The sequence below is a fragment of the Podarcis bocagei genome (assembly GCF_964188305.1).
Source record: "Podarcis bocagei genome assembly, chromosome: 16".
NCBI lineage: Eukaryota > Metazoa > Chordata > Lepidosauria > Squamata > Lacertidae > Podarcis > Podarcis bocagei.
Genome location: NC_138142.1, coordinates 39,290,443 through 39,311,281, shown reverse-complemented (window position 1 = coordinate 39,311,281; position 20,839 = coordinate 39,290,443). Strand labels below are relative to the sequence as shown.

The window sequence follows — 20,839 nt, the reverse complement described above, 5'->3', positions numbered from 1 at the left end:
TGCGGCAGCTAGACTGGTGACTGGGAGCGGCCGCCGAGACCACATAACACTGGTCCTGAAAGATCTGCATTGGCTCCCAGTACGTTTCTGAGCACAATTCAAAGTGTTGGTGCTGACCTTTAAAGCCCTAAATGGCGTCAGCCCAGTATACCTGAAGGAGCGTCTCCACCCCCATCGTTCAGCCCGGACACTGAGATCCAGTTCCCTCATTGCGAGAAGTGAGGTTACAGGGAACCAGGCAGAGGGCCTTCTCGGTAGTGGTGCCCGCCCTGTGAAACGCCCTCCCATCAGATGTCAAGGAAATAAGCAGCTATCTTATTTTTAAAAGACTTCTGAAGGCAGCCCTGTTTAGGGAAGTTTTTAATATATAATGCTGTATTGTTTTTAACACTCGATTGGAAGCCGCCCAGAGTGGCTGGGGAAACACAGCCAGATGGGTGGGGTATAAATTATTATTATTATTATTATTATTATTATTATTATTTTCATTTTTATTTTTATTTTTATTTTTATTATTATTTATTACTATTCACCCTGCCAAAAAAGGCTCCCAGACTAGCTGGCGTGGGAAGCTGCCTTGCACTGAGTCAGATCATTGGTCCATATAACTCAGGATTGTCTGCACTAACTGGCAGCCGCTTTCCAGGGGTTTCAGGCAGAGTTGTTGCCCAGCGGTACTCAGAGATGCCATTGGGGGATTGAACCTGGGGCAAGGCAGGTTCTCTGCCACTGAGCTATGGCTTAAAATGCAATCCGTTCGTATGGGGAACTTGCAGGATAGGCCACTTTTGTTCTTAAGCCGTTTGGTGCAGATGTTGCAACTTAACAAGGATAAGAACCTGCCAGGTCTTGGGAGGAAATTGCTCTCAGCCTTCCCAGGGTCCGTTTTGGAGGGTAACGCGCCCCTCTTTTGAGGTTTGCGCAAGAAAAGTAGGGTGGAAACACTATACTAGTTACTGTGCGGAGCAGAAGTTTCTTCACAACGTGCCTCGGGGGAAATTATGTGTATAACGCAGAACGTGATTGACAAGTTTCCAGAACAACTCACTCGGTGCGATCACAGGGAGGGAATCTGATAATTAAGCCAGCAATTCAATTAAAAGAAGAGGAATCGGTGCATGGAGAACTTGACACCTTCCTTGACAGCCTGAGAGGGTTCAATTTAACATTATGCAAAGGGGGTCTCTGCCACTCCCTCTTCTGCCACCGAAGTTTCGATTTCAGAAGTTGTTGCCTTAAAACATCATTTTCATGCGCCCCAGGAGTTCTCCAGATGTTTTGGACTGGAACTTCCATCAGTCCTTGCTTGGGGGAATTGTACAAAATTTTCTTGTGGGTACCAGGTTGCCTCACATTTAAGGGGTGAGAAAGTCCTTAATGCAGCACGTGGTTAAGCTATGAAACTATCTCCCGTGGAACAGTGATAGCCCTGTAAAGGTAAAGGGACCCCTGACCATTAGGTCCAGTCGTGACCGACTCTGGGGTTGCGACGCTCATCTCGCTTTATTGGCCGAGGGAGCCGGCATACAGCTTCTGGGTCATGTGGCCAGCATGACTAAGCCGCTTCTGGCAAGCCAGAGCAGCGCACGGAAACACCGTTTACCTTCCCACCAGAGTGGTACCTATTTATCTCCTTGCACTTTGACGTGCTTTCGAACTGCTAGGTTGGTAGGAGCAGGGACCGAGCAACGGGAGCTCACCCCGTCACGGGGATTCGAACCGCCGACCTTCCGATCGGCAAGTCCTAGGCTCTGTGGTTTAACCCACAGCACCACCTGCGTCCCATTGATAGCCCTGTAGGACTGGACAAATTAATGGAGGAGAGGGCTGTCAAAGGCTACTGTCCATGACAGAGGCTATGCTTTGCTTCCACAGTCGGAGACAGCAATGCTTCTCAATGCCAGTTAGAGGAAACAAGAAGAGAGGAGAGTTGCTCTTGTTGTCTGGCCCAGCTTGCAGGTTTCCCTTGGACATTTGGGTGGCCTCTCTGAGAACAGGATGCTAGACTAGATGGGCCACTGGCCTGATTCAACTGGCTCCTCTTAATGTTTTTAAAGCTGGAAGCTTTGGGCCTTGACTATCTCAAATGGGTCACCTGTGAACCAACTCATTGCGACGATACACACCCCTAAACACAAAGGGCTGTGCCGCAGCTTCCTTCCACTAGAGGTCGCAGCTCAAAGAACCAACCCTTTTGAGAACTCTTCTGGATTCCTTTCACGTGCATTCCCAGGGGACGTTCCCAGACTGTCGCTATTTTGGGGTGGGAATCAGTCATGCGCCAGTGGTGCAGTTGCAGCTGAGCGGGAGGTCTTGCGCAACAAACCCGTTTCCCCCATCCAAAGACCCGAGCTTTTGCAATAAGAAAAGTGATGGGGAGTTGCACAGCGGGGGTGGGGGGGTATGTATGTTGCCTTGCTGCAACATATAATCTAGCCTTGCAATCAAAGCGGAGTGAAATTAGCTAAGTAATTAGCTGGTGTCATCTAGCCTCCCTGCAAACAGGTGCAGAAGGAGCAGTCTATATAAGCCAGGCTTCCTCAACCTCAACCCGCCAGATGTTTTTGGACTACAACTCCCATGATCCCTAGCTAGCAGGACCAGTGGTCAGGGATGATGGGAATTGTAGTCTCGAAACATCTGGAGGGCCGAGGTTGAGGAAGCCTGATATAGGCAGCATATCTGAAAGAACTCCAGCTTGCTTGGAGCAGCACCACAGGAAGGCGAATGATGGAGGAATCGGGACAGAAGGACTTTTTCACATGGTCCGTCCTTAAACAGTGGAACTCACTTCCGCAGCAGGCAGTGGTGGCCAACAACTTAGATTCCTTTTTGAAAAGGATTGGGCAAATCCATGGATTAGGAGAGGCCTCTGCTCAGCCTCCAGAGATGCTTCTGAATATTAGTTACTGGAAATTGCAGGAGCAGAGAGTGCCTTTGCTTGCTATGAGGTTCCTGCTCTTTGCTATGAGGTTGCTGTCCTGCTCTTTGGGCCAATCAGGACGCTGGACTGGGTGAGCCCTCTGGCCTCATCCTGCAGCCAGGCTCGCCTGATGTCCTTATACAGGTGAAACTCGAAAAATTAGAATATCGTGGAAACTTCATTTATTTCAGTAATTCAACTTAGAAGGTGAAACTAATATATGCGATAGACTCATGACATGCAAAGATATGTCAAGGCTTTATTTGTTATAGTTGTGATGATCATGGTGTACAGCTAATGAAAACCCCAAATTAACAATCTCAGAAAATTAGAATATTAAATGAAATCAGCAAAAGAAGGATTGCAAATAGAGCAATATTGGACCTCTGAGAAGTAGAAGCATGCATATTTACTCGGTACTCAGCCTGTGGCACTGCTGAGGTGTTATGGAAGACCAGGAAGCTTCAATAGCAGCCTTCAGCTCTTCTGCATTGCTCGGTCTCATGTCTCTCATCTTTCTCTTGGCAATGCCCCATAGATTCTCTATGGGGTTCAGGTCAGGTGAGTTTGCTGGCCAATCAAGCACAGTAATCCCATGGGCATTGAACCAGGTTTTGGTACTTTTGGCAGCGTGGGCAGTCTATCTCATGTATTAGTTTCACCTTTTAAGTTGAATTACTGAAATAAATGAACTTTCCCACAATATTCTGATTTTTCGAGTTTCACCTGTAGAATCTCCAGGTCCAGACACAGATTCCTATGTTCTTGGGGCAGTTGGCCCCTGTGAGAATAGGTATGCTGGACTAGGGAATAGGATGGCCAGGTCCCGTAGGTTATCCTTATTTCCTTCAGTCCTCAGACAACAATTGGCCGGTCCAACGGTGTGGAAGCATATTGGCAGGGCTCCGCCAGGTTCAACACACAATGAGGCAATCGCTGCTGTCCTTTGATAAAGGAGCCACTCAAACCCTATTGAACGAGTGCATCTGGCAGGTGTTGGCTTTCATTCATCACAACAGCCTGCCAGCTGGCAATTTCCACATCTGAAGAGCTCGGCTGCACACTGGGCCATCACAGTCCGGTATCCTGTTCTCACAGGGTCCAAATGCCCCGAAGAACCTTGAAATCTAGATAGACTGCCACTGGGCCTGGAGGTTCCATCGCCTTCTGCATTCAAACAGGCACCGCCACTAAGATCTACCACACGGGTGATAATTTATGTTGGAAGTGTAAAGAAAAGGAGGGCACCTTTTTTCATATGTGGTGGACGTGTCCCAAGGTGAAAGACTTCTGGGAAAAGATTTACAATGAATTGAAAAAGATGTTGAAATATACTTTTATTAAAAAAACCAGAAGCCTTTCTACTTGGAATAACAGGTTTGGAAGTGCCCGGGAAAGATGTTAGATTGTTTTTGTATGCCACAACTGCAGCAAGAATTTTGTTAGCCAAAAAGTGGAAATCACAAAAAATACCAACAGTGGAGGAATGGCAGATGAAGATGATGGACTTTTGGGGGCTGGCCGACCTGACCGGAAGAATCCACGAACAGAAAGAGGAGGAGTACCAAGAAGAACGGAAGGAATTTAAGGAGTATTTAGTTAAGTAGAACTATTTGTAAGTACCAAATTGGCTTAGGAGTTAAATGTGTTAAACTGCATAACACTATGGATAGAAGTGAAAATGAAAAGAAAGAAAGATGTTAATTGACTAAGTTAATTTTATTTGAAAATAGTATTGGAAAACTGCTACAATGAGTTCTATGGAAATTCAGCTAGGGGGATTTGAGGAAGTCGTCTAACAATGAAATCAAAAGTGGGATTATAATAGCTAGGGTAAATGTTTGTTAGTTTGTTTTCTTTTATATTGCAATGTTTTTCTCTTGTGTTTGCTATAAATTTGGAAAACCAATAATTTTTTTGGGAACCCCTCCCTCAAAAAAAAACAGGCACTGCCACTGAGCTACACTCTGCCCACCCTTGATTGCATTCTGACCACACACCAGGGATTGGTCACTCAGACCTTTGGCTGTATACCTGACCTGATAGGCTCTCTCTTCCCCATAGCCAGCCATTCTCCATCCCACCGTGAGCAAAGCCTTGTAAGTTCCCCACTGTATCTGTTTCCTTACCCTGCAATTTTCAGATCTGCTTTCCCGACCCACCCTCCGCTCTGCTCCAGTGACTGCTGTGCCATGAAAAAGCTAGCCTCTCCACACACACCCCCCCCCCCACCTCCAGGATCTGAGTGCATTGCGTGGTGTTCTCTGTTCTGAGAACTCTGAGTAACGCAAGAAGAAAGGGGGGGGGGAAACACCCTCCACGAAATGAGCTGTTGCTGACAGTACAACGAAGGGCTGCAATTTACATCCGTTCGCCTCGCACGTTTAATTTCACAGCCTGCAGAAGGATGTTGCTAAGACCCTGCTGTTTTCAGAAATGGATGTTTGCAGGTTGAGAGGCAGACGGAATATGAGGATTAAAAAAAAAATTAAAGGGAGAAACCTTAAACTTCTGGGGGTGATGGGATCTTTCAAATTTCCTGGTTAGGTGTAAATACCAAAATGAGAACACAGGGGTGAAGAGTTTGTTTTGTTTTAAGAATAAAAGAAGATCCTGCTGGAAACAAGCCTATCTTGTCCAACAACTTGTTCTCACACCAGCCTACCAGGGGCCTTAATTGGAAACCCGTAAACAGGACCTTAGCAAAAGGCCACTCTCCCCTCCTGTGGTTTCTAGCCTCCAGCTGTGGGGTGCAGAACATTGCCTTCTTGACTAATAGCCACCAATAGCCCTGTATGGAAGTGAGAGCTGGACCATAAAGAAGGCTGGTCGCCGAAGAATGGATGCTTTTGAATTCTGGTGCTGGAGGAGACTCTTGAGAGTCCCATGGACTGCAAGAAGATCAAACCTATCCATTCTGAAGGAAATCAGCCCTGAGTGCTCACTGGAAGGACAGATCCTGAAGCTGAGGCTCCAATACTTTGGCCACTTCATGAGAAGAGAAGACTCCCTGGGAAAGACCCTGATGTTGGGAAAGATGGAGGGCACAAGGAGAAGGGGACGGCAGAGGACAAGATGGTGGGACAGTGTTCTCAAAGCTACCAGCATGAGATTGACCAAACTGCGGGAGGCAGTGGAAGACAGGAGTGCCTGGTGTGTTCTGGTCCAGGGGGTCACGAAGAGTCGGACACGACTAAATGACTAAACAACAACAACAACAAAAAAGCCCTCTCCTCCTCCATGAATTTGTCCAGTCCTCTTTTAAAGCCATCTAGGTTAGTGGCCGTCACTGTCTTCTGCAGCAGCGAGTTCCACAGTTTAACTACGCATCGTGTGAATAAGGACTTTCTTTTATCTTTCTTGAATCTTCCAACATTCATTGGATGCCCAAGAGTTCTAGTGTAATGAGAGAGGGAGGAAAAAATGTTTATCCACTTTCTTATGGTCTTGATTTATCGGCTACTTTTAAAATGAGGCTGCATTTTAAATTGCATTTTAACCTGTATTTTAAATTGGTTTCCCCCATTATGCTTTTTACTGTGATTTTATTGGTGTGGGGTATAAATAAAATTTATTATTATTATTTCTGCATGCCGGGCACATATTTATAACCTCCAATCACGTCACCTCTTCCTCGACTTTCCTCTAAATTAAGAAGACACAAATGCTGCAGCCTTTCCCCATAGGGGAAATTAAGTCACGCAGTTTTGCCATAGCGAACAGGAAAACGCATAGGATGTTTTCGCAGAAGGTGAGCTGCAGTGAAAGGGAAATAGTGCTACTTTGGACAGACACAGGGTGGAACAAACAGCCATCAGGCAGAATGTACCCCATTCTCTTAACCATCCCTCGTATGGAACAATGGGTTCGTAGAATCATAGAAATGTAGAGTTTGAAGGGATTCTGAGGGTCATCTAGTCCAACCCCCTGCAGTGCAGGAATCTCAGCTAAAGCATCCATGACAGATGACCATCCAACCTCTGCTTAAAAACCTCCAAGGAAGGAGAATCTGCTACCTCCCGACTGAGTCCATTCCACTGGTAAACAGCTCTTACTTTCAGAAAGTTCTTCCTTCTGTTTAGTCAGAATCTCCTTTCTTGTAACTTGAAGCCATTGGTTCAAGTCCTACCTTCCAGAGCAGGAGAAAACAAGCTTACTCCATCCTCCACGGAACAGCCCTTAAAATATTTAAAGATGGCCATCATATCTCCTCTCAGTCTCCTCTTTTCCAGGCTAAGGGTACCCAGTTCCTTCAACCGTTCCTCATAAGGCTTGATCATCTTGGTTGCCCTCCTCTGCACACCTTCCAGCTTGTCAACATTCTTCTTAAATTGTGGTGCCCAGAACTGGACATAGTATTCCAGGTGTGGTCTGACCAAGGCAGAATAGAGTGGTATTATGTGGCGCTGTGGGTTAAACCACAGAGCCTAGGACTTGCCGATCAGAAGGTCGGCGGTCCAAATCTCCATGATGGGGTGAGCTCCCGTTGCTCGGTCCCTGCTCCTGCCAACCTAGCAGTTCGAAAGCACATCAAAGTGCAAGTAGATAAATAGGTACCACTCTGGCGGGAAGGTAAACGGCGTTTCCATGCGCTGATCTGGTTCGCCAGAAGCGGCTTAGTCCTGCTGGCCACATGACCTGGAAGCTGTATGCCGGCTCCCTCGGCCAATAAAGCGAGATGAGCGCCGCAACCCCAGAGTCGGCCACGACTGGACCTAATGGTCAGGTGTCCCTTTACCTTTACCTTTTATTACTTCCCTTGATCTGGTCACTAGACTTCTGTTGATGCAGCCTAGAACAGCATTAGCCTTTTTTGCTGCTGCATCACACTATTGACTCATGTTAAGCTTGTGGTCCACTAAGACCCCTAGATCCTTTTCGCTTGCAATACTGGTAAGTGAACTGTTCCCCAACTTATATTTGTGGAGCTGGTTTTTCCTCCCTAAGTGCAGAACCTGACATTCGTTGCTACTGAAATTCGTTTGGGCCCAGTTCTCCAATCTGTTAAGGTCATCTTGAATCCCGGTTCTGTCTTCCGCTGCATTAGCCACCGTTCCGAATTTGGTTTCACCTGCGAATTGAATGAGCGTCCCCCCAATTCCTTCGCCCAAGTCGTTTATACAGATGTTGAGCAGCACCGGGGCCCAGGACAGAATCCTGTGGCACCCCCTTGTCACTTTCCCCCCAAGATTACGAGGAACCATTATAGTGGGCACTGTTTGCGTTCGGTCAGTCAAGCAGCTACAAATCTTTCGACACCCTCTTTAAAATCCTCCAGTGAATCAGAGAATCACACGATCATCTAGGATGATCACAGGAGAAACCCTGTGTCTAGATTCTTTGAAACCATGTTGCTATATATATATATTTTGCCATATACATGTTTGGTCCATAGCTTTCCCACCTGTGCATAGACAGAGAGAAAGAGCACAGTGTTGTGTATCTCGTGTGACAGCATTAATTGCTTTCTGATAAAAGGTAGAAAAAACTGATACGCTCTATATTTGAGTTCATTGCCTTCTGTTTAATGGTGGAATTACAACAGTTATGAACTGTACCTCAGACTCTAGCCTGAACTCTTTGACTTTCTGGATTCAAAGGGGCACTGTTTCCCCTCAGGATCTTGCAGGCAGGTAGGTTAGGCATAATGAGACAGCAAAGTGAAGGGGATTGAAAGCGAATTATCACATCGGCCCTGTCATGGGCCTATCAAGGAGCCGTCTGGTTTCATGTTCAGGAGCTGTCTCAGTGACAGACAGCGTTAAATGTGAAGTTTGATTGGAAACGGGTACTTAGCCTGAGGAAATGTCATGTAAACTAATGTCTGTAAATAAGTTTTCTAGTATTATCATAGCTATGAAAGGGACCCACAAAGGTCATCACAGGAATCACAGCTAACAGATCCCCAACAGATGGCCAGCCATCCTCTGTTTGAGAACTTCCAAGGAAGAAGACTGCTTCCCCATCCAAAACAATCTGTTCCATTGTCAAACGCCTCTCACCATGGATTTTGCTGGTATCCTGTACAGCTGGAGGGATTTCCCTGGTACACTGTGGCCCCATCGCAGGCCCTATCCATTCATCTCCCACACCAGCCTAGAGCTGTTGCCAGCCATGGACAGATCCTCTCCGTCAAGCCACCTCCTTGGCCCAGCCCAGACATCCATCTCCGCTGCCTCCGTGAGTCATCGCCAGCCAAGCGAAGGCAGCCAAATGGCTCCTTTGCCAGGGCTGCTCTTTAAAGATCCTCTCCCTCGAGCGGCAGAAGGAAAAGCTATTAAGTGAGCGATTATCGGCCCTGCACGGATGCTATAATTCCTCGTTACGCCGAGAAAGCAGCCGCTCCGAATCCCCCTGTGGGGTTTTGACTGCTCGGAACGGAACCGACACTTCAGAACCACTCTTTAAAATAAAATAAAAGCGGAGAGTGGGTGTGGAGATTACCCACACGCTCTCCGCAGCAGGTGGAGGGTCAAATAAATGGCGTGGGAGTGAGGGAGTGGGCACAGTCAGCTCAGAACGGATTCAGCAAGGATTCTAGTCCTCAAGCTCTAAGCTTGTTTCCCATTCTGCCCTTTAGCTGACATCTTAGAACAGGCTTCCTCAACCTCTGCCCTCCTCCAGATGTTTTTGAGACTACAATTCCCATCATCCCTGACCACTGGTCCTGCTAGCTAGGGATCATGGGAGTTGTAGGCCAAAAACATCTGGAGGGCCAAGGTTGAGGAAGCCTGTCTTAGAACACTGTCAAGGGAAGCCACGGAAATATTTGATTCGAATACAGTGGTACCTCAGGTTACATACGCTTCAGGTTACAGACTCCGCTAACCCAGGAATAGTACCTTGGGTTAAGAACTTTGCTTCAGGATGCTGGCCACATGACCTGGAAGCTGTACGCCAGCTCCTTCGGCCAGTAAAGCGAGATGAGCGCTGCAACCCTAGAGTCGGTCACGACTGGACCTAACGGTCAGGGGTCCCCTTACCTTTACCTAAGGAGTCTCTTATAGGGACGCGGGTGGCACTGTGGGGAAAACCACGGAGCCTAGGACTTGCCGATCAAAAGGTAGATGGTTCGAATCTCCGCAAGGGGGTGAGCTCCCGTTGCTCAGTCCCAGCTCCTGCCAACCTAGCAGTTCGAAAGCACGTCAAAGTGCAAGTAGATAAATAGGTACCACTCTGGCGGGAAGGTAAACAGCATTTCCGTGCGCTGCTCTGGTTCGCCAGAAGTGGCTTAGTCCTGCTGGCCACATGACCCGGAAGCTGTACGCCGGCTCCCTCGGCCAATAAAGCGAGATGAGCTCCACAACCCCAGAGTCGGCCACGACTGGACCTAAAGGTCAGGGGTCCCTTTACCTTTAAGGAGTGTCTATGGGAGTATATTGTATTTTAAAAATGGGGTATCAGAGTTTTTAGGGGGCTAACCAGGTTGGGATAGCAGGCTTGTTGGTTTTGAATGTCTTATGTAGATTTTAATTTTAATTTTGTTGTTCTGTATGGGACAATGACAATAAAGAAGATCATATTGTATTGTATTGTACCATACCATATCGTTCTCCATCCCAAACTTGAGGGCTGAATTTCCAACCAGGCTGCAGTGCAGAGGGAGGGAAAAAGAAGCAGGACTAGTCCATCGGTTCAGCTCAGAGAACCAACCTTTGGTTCTCCCCAGCTGTCACTTAGCAGCAGAAATGGGAACCAGGTCTATTCCATCAGCTATGCCAAGACGCACACACAACCACTTCGCAGACGAAACCCCACAGAAGAAAAACCCCTTTATGTATCTCCCAAATGCTTTCAGCATTCAGGATTTTATCTGTGGAAACGTGGATCCTCCAGACAGAGGATTCCAACCGCTCATTTTAGAGTATCCAAAGGCTCGTAGTATACCAAGGGCGCAAGACTTCTGCACCAGGAAAGCAAGAATTAATTCAGAGGATCTGGGCAAACTATGTGGATGAAGTGGATTTGGAGACTTTGTCTTGTTTTGGTTTCATGAGTCAGAGAGAAAGGAGCAAAGAGGTGTTCTATAGCAGTGGCTGAAGACCCCTCTCCCTTTAATGGAAACCTCAGTGCTGCTCATTTGAGCAACAGGGACTAGGACCTTGATTTTTTTAAAAAAAATTGACAAAGTGGAGTGGTTCTGAGGATGGTGTAAATGCTGAAGTTTTAAAATGCGCTGCTATGTTTTTGGGTGGGATTATCTTCTTTAATGGTGCTGGAGGAGACTCTTGAGAGTCCCATGGACTGCAAGAAGATCCAACCTCTCCATTCTGAAGGAAATCAGCCCTGAGTGCTCACTGGAAGGACAGATCCTGAAGCTGAGGCTCCAAGACTTTGGCCACCTCATGAGAAGAGAAGACTCCCTGGAAAAGACCCTGATGTTGGGAAAGATGGAGGGCACAAGGAGAAGGGGAGGACAGAGGACAAGATGGTTGGACAGTGTTCTCGAAGCTACCAACATGAGTCTGACCAAACTGCGGGAGGCAGTGGAAGACAGGAGGGCCTGGCGTGCTCTGGTCCAGGGTTAGAGTCAGACATGATGACTAAATGACTAAACACCAACAACATCTTCTTTAAAGCCATTGCATTGTAGTGCTGTTTAATATAGCAGTTCATTATATTGTAGTTTCACAGTTTCAATGTATTCATTATTTTGTAGACTGCTTAGAGACGGTCTTAAGCAAGGGTCAGCAAACTTTTTCAGCGGGGGGCTGGCTGGACTATATTTTGAAAGGGAAAAAAAAGAACGAATTCCTATGCCCCACAAATAACCCAGAGATGCATTTTAAATAAAAGCACACATTCTACTCATGTAAAAACACGCTGATTCCTGGACCGTCTGCGGGCCGGATTGAGAAGGCGATTGGGCCAGATCTGGCCCCCCAGGGCCTTAGTTTGCCTACCCATGGTCTTAATCATATATTGCCTTGGACCCAGGCTACCTGGAAGATTGCATCTTCCTATACGAACCTGCCCAGATGCCAAAATTCTCAGATGAGTCTCTCCCCTTGGTCCCATCAACATCAGAGACACTATCGCTGGTGACCCAAGGGACAGAGCCTTTTCTGTGGCTGCCCCAGATTATAGGATTGCCTCCCAAACGAGGTTAGACTGGCTCCCTTCCGCTGGCAGGCTAAAATATCCTGTTGGAGGAGGCAGTGTGGCTATGTATCAATCCCTACTGACATCAACCAAGGAGCTTCCTTGTTCTGTTTTCTTCCTTCCCTGCAACCAGAAAGCTAGGGTTAGAGTGTAAGACTTGGATCCAGGAGAGACCAGGGTTCAAATCTCCACTTGGCCATGAAGCATACTGGGTGACCTCGGAGCAGACTTTGATAATCTCTGGTAATATGGCGCCCTGAGTGCAGCCAAAAATTGTCACCCCCAAATGGATCTTCTCAGTTATGGGTCTTCTCAATTTTGCGCCCCCCTCGGCTAATCGCCTTGTGCATGGGAACCGCCCACACTGCCCTAAATCCAGCACTGGTGACCTTGAGGCAGTCACTGCCCCTCATCTCAACCTACCTCGTAGGGCTGTTGTGTGGAATTCAACGAGGACGCAGGTAGAACCACGTTCGTCACCTTGAGCTCTTTGGAGACGAAAAGGTGGGACAGAAATGCAACAAATAAACGAATAACATTTTTTTTACAAATAAAAGAAAACGAGATTAATTTAAACCCCGCATCCATTTAACCCTTCCTTTCCCCACCCTTTAACCTTTCGTTCCCCATTCTGGGGACTTTCAAAGGGAATCTACCAGCAAAAAGCTCTCCCCCCTTTTTGTTCTGTTTCGTTTTTCCCTTCGCACCACCGGGAAAGAAAGAAAGAAAGAAAGAAAGAAAGAAAGAAAGAAAGAAAGAAAGAAAAAGAAAAACCACACCGTCAGCTGGAACTGCCTAACGAGGCCATTAGTCACTTGGACTCCCCTTTTTGGGGTTAAAACGAAAAAAAATATCTCCGAGCCTGCAGAAACCTGAGCTTGCAAAGGTCTTCCAGCACGGAGACCGAAGGTAACTGAGCGCAGGGGGTGGGGAAGAGCCGATTATTGCCTCTCTCTCTCCCCCAAATCTGCCCAATTTTGCTTGGTCCTGAACCCCTTACTGCATCACCCCCCCCCACCAACCCCTTCTCTTTCGCCTGCCCGCCCCTCCCTTCCTCTCCCTGCCACAATGGACTCTCCCATCCTCATTCTCCTCGTTGGAAGCTGCAGTGTTAACGCTGCTCCCTCCCGCCAGCTCTGGTCCTTCCCTCCTCCTGCATCCTGGTTGCAGTAGCATCCTTTGCCGGCTGATGGTGAGCGCCTGAGATAGGAGGAGAGCTGTGTCTGGGTACCACAGGAGCCAGGTAAGCAGGGTTATCTCCGCTCTCTTCCTTAGGTGCCTGCCTGGCTGCCTTTTTCCGCCACCTTGTTGAGGGTGCGTGGCGTGGCAAAACCACCCCTCCAAATTACACCACCACCACATCTCTTCCTCGGTGCTGTGGCCATTTTGTCCTGGAAAACCTTGCCTTTGGGTTCGGCCTGAATTTCTGCAAGTCTCTCTTCCTCTCGCCTCCCCCCTCGCCAATTTCTTGTGGCATCCTTCATCTTTCTTGGCAGTCAGGCTTGGGAACCATAGTTGGCCAAGGGAAGACTAGGCTTCCTGACTTGGGAATCTCGGTTTTACGGGAGGTTTTATTTATATCTGGCTTTGCAAACGAGGGGGGGGGGGGATATTGAAATTTGGAAGGGCCGAAGTGTGCACCACACAGAGCAAGGAATGACCTTGGGGGTGTTCAGAATTGCAAATTCGGGGTGTTTAGTGGTAGCGGCTGTTCTTAACTCTGCGCTCATCTTTCTGCAGACTGGATCCCCCCCCTCTGTCTTCCCAGGGCCCACCAAATAATTTGATTGTGGGGTGTGGGGGCACTCAGGGGAGGTTGTTTCTGATATCCCGCCCCCGGCAACAATATCCTTGCCACATACACCATCTGTATGAATGGGGTGAGCCTGGAGAATGGATGGCGGAAAGGAAATGCCAGAAATTAAAAATACCCGTCTTTTTTTCCTTTTTTAAAAAAAGAGAGGCTGGATTGTGTGGGATGTGCTGAGGAAGGTTTTAATTTCAGCCTTCTGGAGATGGTTCCCTTATTTTAAAGAAAATCAGGGCGTTTTGACATTTAGAGGCTGGAATTGAAGCTTATGATATGTCATTCAAGGGAAATGTGGGACAGGCGTGGGGTGGGGAGTTGGGGGTCTGCCTCCGGCTTCCGAATTTTGAGAACCTCTCATTCCACCCTCCCCCCTTCAGATCTCTTAAAAACTCTTTTACCCCGCTGCCTTTGAAAATTGGTGAGTTCGGGAATCTTTCTTTTGCTACGCTAACAAAGCGGGGAGGAGGGATTTCCTAAAGGGGGTCACCACTCTCTCTCAACCCCCCCATCATTTTCAGCCATTATATATTATTTTAACCTCCCCTCCCAGGTCCCTTGACTCAACAGCATCCTTACAGGGTGTTTTTTTGGGGTGGTGGTGGTGGATGTTGCTGTGATATTGAAATAAGGTCATTGGACTCCTGTGGGGGGAAAGCTATCTTTGATCAGCATTTTGGGGGGTGAGGGAGAAGATAGAGACAGATCCTGACTTCCAAATATGATGCAAAACAGATGGAAGAATTGGGTGGGGGTAGATGTTGGCTGGGGGGAGCCCACACGTGATTGCTCCTGCCTTGATGTTTTAATTTTAATTTGTAAGCCAGTTCTTTCCCGGCCGAGTCGGTCAATACAACATGATAAATACCCCATGTCCTTCCTCTCTCTCTCTCTCTCTGGATCCGTGTTGTGTGCTTTTAAATCAGTCATCAGAGGGCAATGAATTAGGAGGGAGAAGGCAAAGATGTGGGTTGTGTTTTTTTTAAAGCTGTGGTTCAGTGGGTGACCTTGTCAAGCCGAACAGTAGGCCCTGCAGATGCGGTGTTTATCTTCCTTTCATTGTGGTTTCAAAAGTTGCATTCGATAACACACAGAGATGGTCACAAAGGACCCACACGCACAAACCCCTCCCAGCGGAGAAGGAGAGAGCTGATGCAGGCACCTTTGAACGGGCTTGATTCGGCTTCAGAGGCCCATTCAGGATCCTGAATGTGCAGAGGCAGGGAGGAAACACACTTGGCACCTTTGGAACTGCCTGCCTATTGATACCAGGCAAGCACTTTCATTGCACAGGTTTAGGTTTCTTTCTGCATAAGTGTTTGTTTCCATTTGTGCACAGTGTGCGTGTGTGCGTGCCTTGCAGCTAAGGACCCTCCTAGACCACCGGTTTATTCAGCAATCATCCTAAACTTTGGAACTCCCTGCCACTTGATATCATGCAGTGGGACCTTCTCTGTGCTCTCGTTTTTGGTTTCTTTCTGAGTATGTGTTCGTTTCAACATGTGCACAGGTGTGTGTGTGTGCCTCTTCAACCAAGGCCCTTTCTATACCACCAGTTTATTCAGAATTCATCCTATACCTTGGAACTCTCTGCCTATTGATATCAGGCAATGGCATTTTCCAGGCACTCTTTTGGCACCTGCTAAAAACATTTTTATTTTAAACCCAGGCCTGCTCAGGTGTTTAGACAGTTGATGCGAGTTTTAATTCTGTGTTTGGTCTATTGCTATTTCCACTTTTTAAAAGGCTTTGAAATCATTGCTGCTAATTTCTTTCCAGTGATAATGTTACGGTTTTATCTTCTTCTTCTTTTGTAAACCGCTTTGAGCTTTTGGTTTGCAATCAAGCGCTTTATAAATTCTACATAAAGAAATGAATAAATAAATACGTAGGCTCAGGAGAAGGTGCTGCGACATTTGAAAGGGGTCAGGGAAGGTAAAAATGAACGCCTCTGCACTCAGAATTAATTCAAGCGAGGATAGGGGGACATGGAATCAGAGAATTGTAGCATTGGAAGGGACCCTCAAATGTCCTCTAGACCAACCCCCTGCAATTCAGGAATCACAGCCAATGCACAGCCTGTACAACGATTTCCCTGCATTGTCCTCTCTTTTCAAAACCCACTTCCGGTCTCTGTGTTACACTTCAGTGTGACGAACGGAGCCCCATGCAGATTTAAGGGAGGCCGGGTCATGAGGATAAGAGAGACAGGTTGAGCTCCAAATGGCTCCCATTGAGTTCTGTGGGAGACAAGGCAGCCAGGTTGTATGTACAGTGGTACCTCGGGTTACATACGCTTCAGGTTACATACGCTTCAGGTTACAGACTCCGCTAACCCAGAAATAGTGCTTCAGGTTAAGAACTTTGCTTCAGGATGAGAACAGAAATCGTGCTCCGGCGGCAGGGCGGCAGCAGGAGGCCCCATTAGCTAAAGTGGTGCTTCAGGTTAAGAACAGTTTCAGGTTAAGAACGGACCTCCGGAACGAATTAAGTACATAACCTGAGGTTCCACTGTAATCTGTGGATCTGGAGCAAAGAAACGGTCAGTCTCAACGGCAGATAGGATTTCCAGACAAAATCAAAACCCCGATGAATGCCAAGGCTTGTCTTTTCAATGCCAGTCTTATGCAGAGCAGACTCACTGAAGCTGATGAGCGTGACTCACGTAGGCCCATTCACTTCACAGAGCAGGACTTAGTTGGATAACCACCTTAAGATTTCAGATATGAGAGAGGGAAGCGGGAGAGCTGGTGGGTGGCTCTGAGCCCCCCCCCCCCGAACCTTATTCCAGATACACAGCCACAGTTCCCAAGTACTCAACTTATCATTTTATTTTTTATTTATTGCACTGGTATCCCACTGTTTCCCTCCAATGAACTCAAAGTGGCACATGCGATTCTTCTCCCCCTCCTCATTTAATCCCCACAACAACCTTTTTCTACCTTTCCCTTTTAACCCTTCTTTTCTATGCTTTTTATTCATTTTTCTTTCTCTATTGACCCTCCCCCTCCCTTTTGTGTTTTGATTCTACCTAGATAAAAGTCTTGGTTTGGTTTGGTGAGGTAGGGGTAGGTGAGACCACAGCCTAAAGGTAAAGGTAAAGGGACCCCTGACCGTTAGGTCCAGTCGTGACTGGCGCTCATCTCACTTTATTGGCCGAGGGAGCTGGCGTACAGCTTCCGGGTCATGTGGCCAGCATGACTAAGCTGCTTCTAGCGAACCAGAGAAGCGCACGGAAACGCCGTTTACCTTCCCGCCGAAGTGGTACCTATTTATCTACTTGCACTTGGATGTGCTTTCGAACTGCTAGGTTGGCAGGAGCAGGGACCGAGCAATGGGAGCTCACCCCGTTGCGGGGATTTGAACCGCCGACCTTCTGATAGGCAAGTCCTAGGCTCTGTGGTTTAACCCACAGCACCACACCTCAGTGAGACCGAGAGAGGCAGTGACCAGTTCCCAATACCACAGCCTAAGTCTGCTTTATAACCAAGTTTGGATTCAAACCCAGCAGAGGCGGTTTTAGGGTAGGGCGGCTGATGTGGTTTCACTGGTCAGCTGCCACAACCGTGGTGTAGAACGCTGCACGAGAGGCATGGATTTTGCACAAATTTCGGCATGGCACAAATTCAGGGCCCTACCGAAATTTGAGACCCTAAAGTCCGCCACTGCTCCTGGTCTCCCAGAGCCTAGTTCAGCACTCTAACCCCTTATTCCACACTGGTTCTCCATATATTTCCTCCATATAATAGAAAGCAAAGCGGCTGCTGGATTTTGGGTGCCTGGGGTCCAAACTGCACCTACCGTCTTGACCAGGGGTCAGCAGACTTTTTCAGCAGGGGGCTGGTCCACCGTCCCTCAGACCTTGTGGGGGGCCGGACAATATTTTTTTGGGGGAAATGAATGAATTCCTATGCCCCACATACATCCCAGAGATGCATTTTAAACAAAACCACACATTCTACTCATGTAAAAACACCAGGCAGGTCCCACAAACAACAAAGAGATGCATTTTAAATAAAAGGACACATTCTACTCATGTAAAAACATGCTGATTCCCAGACCGCCCATGGGCCGGATTTGGAAGGTGATTGGGCCAGATCCGGCCCCGGGGCCTTAGTTCGCCTACGCATGGTCTTGACAGTAGATGCCTAGACCTTTTCCTCCCCCCACCCCCTATGAAATGAGGGAGGGGGTCCTTAAAACTCTGTCTACATGCCCAGGGTGTGTGTGTGTCTGCAAGATGCTGTCTCCCCTACTAAGCCCAGAAGGATGGCAAGCACCTTGCTAGCTAAATACACAGCCCCAACGTTAGCAAGCGATAGTTCATTTCCCCCCGACAAATCCAGGATTTATTTTATTTTATTTTTTGTCGAGAGGTGAGGACAGTGTTACGTTCCCATTTTAAAGGCTGGACAACTGAGGCTGAGGGAGATGGGCACCCGAAGGAAAAGTGGGGCATTCCAGGATGAAATCAGAAACCGGAACAGCTTCTCTAAAACAGGGATGGATGGCCCTGGAAAAATAGGGATACTTAGAGGGTCTGTGAAAGGGACCCGTTTCTAGGCATCTTCTGACATCCTCTATGGCACAATCCTGTCCCTTCTCTTACCGTTTGTGTCAGCATTTTCTCCCTCTCATTCCGCCACTCACCACCCCTTTTTGGATTCCCGTCATCTCCACTAGAAACCTCCTGCGCTTACTTGCATTCCTTGGAAATAAGAATTTCAGCATATATCTCTGAACATCCCTAAAAAGCATGTTTCTATTTGTGAATAGGCAGATGGACATTAGTGGCATCCTTCCCTTTTCTTACCGATCATTTTAATCACTTTATCCTTTTGGTAAACTGCTTTAAGTTTGGCGGTTTGTTTTTTGTTTAACACCAAGTGGTGTTTAATTTTATGAAACAAACAAATAACCCTCTTTGACCAGAGCTTACGGGGAGATTAAGCCACACACAGCATTTATTGCTTGTTCTGATTTTGTTTACGGGGTTGGCCATGTGAAAACGAGCCTCCACTCTGATTTTCTTATGGGACATTTGCACGTCTTCCTGTTAAGTCATTCGTCCAAACTGCAAAATGTCAGTTTCTTTATTATTATTATTTTTTAAAAGGAATGGATTTGTTGTGCTGCGGCGACAGGACGAGCCTTGGCCCACTTTAATTGTGCAAACCGAAATTTGCAGCGTGCGCTGGTATCTCTCCCAAGTAACTCCGACAGCCTGGAGGCACCCCACCAAAGTCCATTACAAGTTTATTTATTCATTCACTGCCTTCATATCCTACATTCCACCCCCCTCCAAGGAGCTCAAGGTAGTGTACATGGTTCTGCCCCTCCTTGAGTAACTTCCACAACAAATTACAGGGAACCAGGCAGAGGGCCTTCTCGGTGGTGGCACCCACCCTATGGAACGCCCTCCCACCAGATGTCAAAGAGAAAAACAACTACCAGACTTTTAGAAGACATCTGAAGGCAGCCTTGTTTAGGGAAGCTTTTAATGTTTAATAGATTATAGTATTTTAATATTCTGTTGGAAGCCGCCCAGAGTGGCTGGGGAAACCCAGCCAGATGGGCGGGGTATAAATAATAAATTATTATTATTATTATTATAACAACCCTGTGAGGTAGGCTAGGCTGAGAGGCAGTGACTGGCACCTAGTGAGCCTTGTGGTCAAGTGCAGGATTCGAACCCTGGTCTCCCAGGCTTTAGCCTGACACTCTAACCACTACGCCACGCTAGCTTCCCAGTAACTCTAGAGTTACTAGCCAAGACATACTTTCCCTCTGGCACAAACCATACCTGCTGTTCCACCTGTTCCCCGAGTAGCAGAAAGCCCCTGGGAACAGGGATTTGGCCTCCAGCCTGTCTGTAATTATTTAGTTTATTTACATGTGCACAACTTTGGTCTCTTCGGAGGCAGACTCCTTGCGCTCAGGGAAGAGACCCACTGCCCCACATTGGATGGTGAGAGAAAAAGAGAGAATTTCCTAGCAGATGATGGCTCAGCTCTCTGATCTGCTCCCTGTCTTGCTTGGTGCCCGTCTGTTCCCCAAACTGCAATTTCTTCTACATGGAAGCTTTGCTTTGGCAGCGCAGCTCCACTGGGGCTCCTCTCCTGTCACCTGGGGAAAGCTGCCTCCGTGGGAGAGACAGGAAGCGGAAACTTAATTTTATTAGCTTTAAGAACGTAAGGAGAGCCTGCAGGATCTAGTTCAGCCTCCTGTTCTGACGTGGCCAACCCGGACGTAGGATTTGAACACAAGACCGCTCTCCCCTCTTTGGGTTTCCAGCGACTGGTATTCAGGAGCATTTACTGTGGAGGGAGAGCATAGTCTTCATGGCCAGTCGCCACTGATAGCCTTCCCCTCCCATGAATTAGCCCCACCCTCTTTTGAAGCCATCTAGATTGGTGCCTATCACTGCTTCATGTGGGAGGGACTTCCAAAGTTTAACTCTGCGCTGCACGAAGAAGGACTTCCTTTCATCTATCCTGAATCTAGGATAGATTCAGTTGTCCCGTTGCCTGTAGCAAGCTGAAAGGACCAGCCAGTGAATCTTGGAGCAGAATACACCTTTCTGATTTGTTACTTTCCCATTTACATGTCTCTAATAACTGAACAGGGACGCGGGGGGCGCTGTGGGTTAAACCACAGAGCCTAGGACTTGCTGATCAGAAGGTTGGCGGTTCGAATCCCTGCGACAGGGTGAGCTCCCGTTGCTCGGTCCCAGCTCCTGCCAACCTAGCAGTTCGAAAGCACGTCAAAGTGCAAGTAGATAAATAGGTACCGCTCCGGCGGGAAGGTAAATGGCGTTTCCGTGCGCTGCTCTGGTTCGCCAGAAGCGGCTTAGTCCTGCTGGCCACATGATCCAGAAGCTGTACGCCGGCTCCCTTGGCCACTAAAGCGAGATGAGCGCCCCAACCCCAGAGTCGGCCACAACTGGACCTAATGGTCAGGGGTCCCTTTACCTTTACCTTTTTAGATTGTTCCTGTCACTGCTTCAT

At 47.7% G+C, this 20,839-nt stretch overlaps 1 protein-coding gene and 1 long non-coding RNA gene across 2 annotated transcripts in view; one reads left to right on the top strand and one right to left on the bottom strand.

The window, feature by feature from the left end:
* The window catches only part of LOC308575364, a 63,289-nt gene that overhangs the window by 26,423 nt on the left and 16,027 nt on the right, over positions 1-20,839 (bottom strand). The gene's annotated exons all lie outside the window — the stretch shown is intronic.
* Positions 12,939-20,839, top strand: part of SV2A (synaptic vesicle glycoprotein 2A) — a 52,192-nt gene continuing 44,291 nt past the window's right edge. Inside the window, exon 1 of the mRNA XM_081173544.1 lies at positions 12,939-13,268. The gene's annotated coding sequence lies outside the window, so the exon portion shown is untranslated. The remainder of the gene's footprint in view (positions 13,269-20,839) is intronic.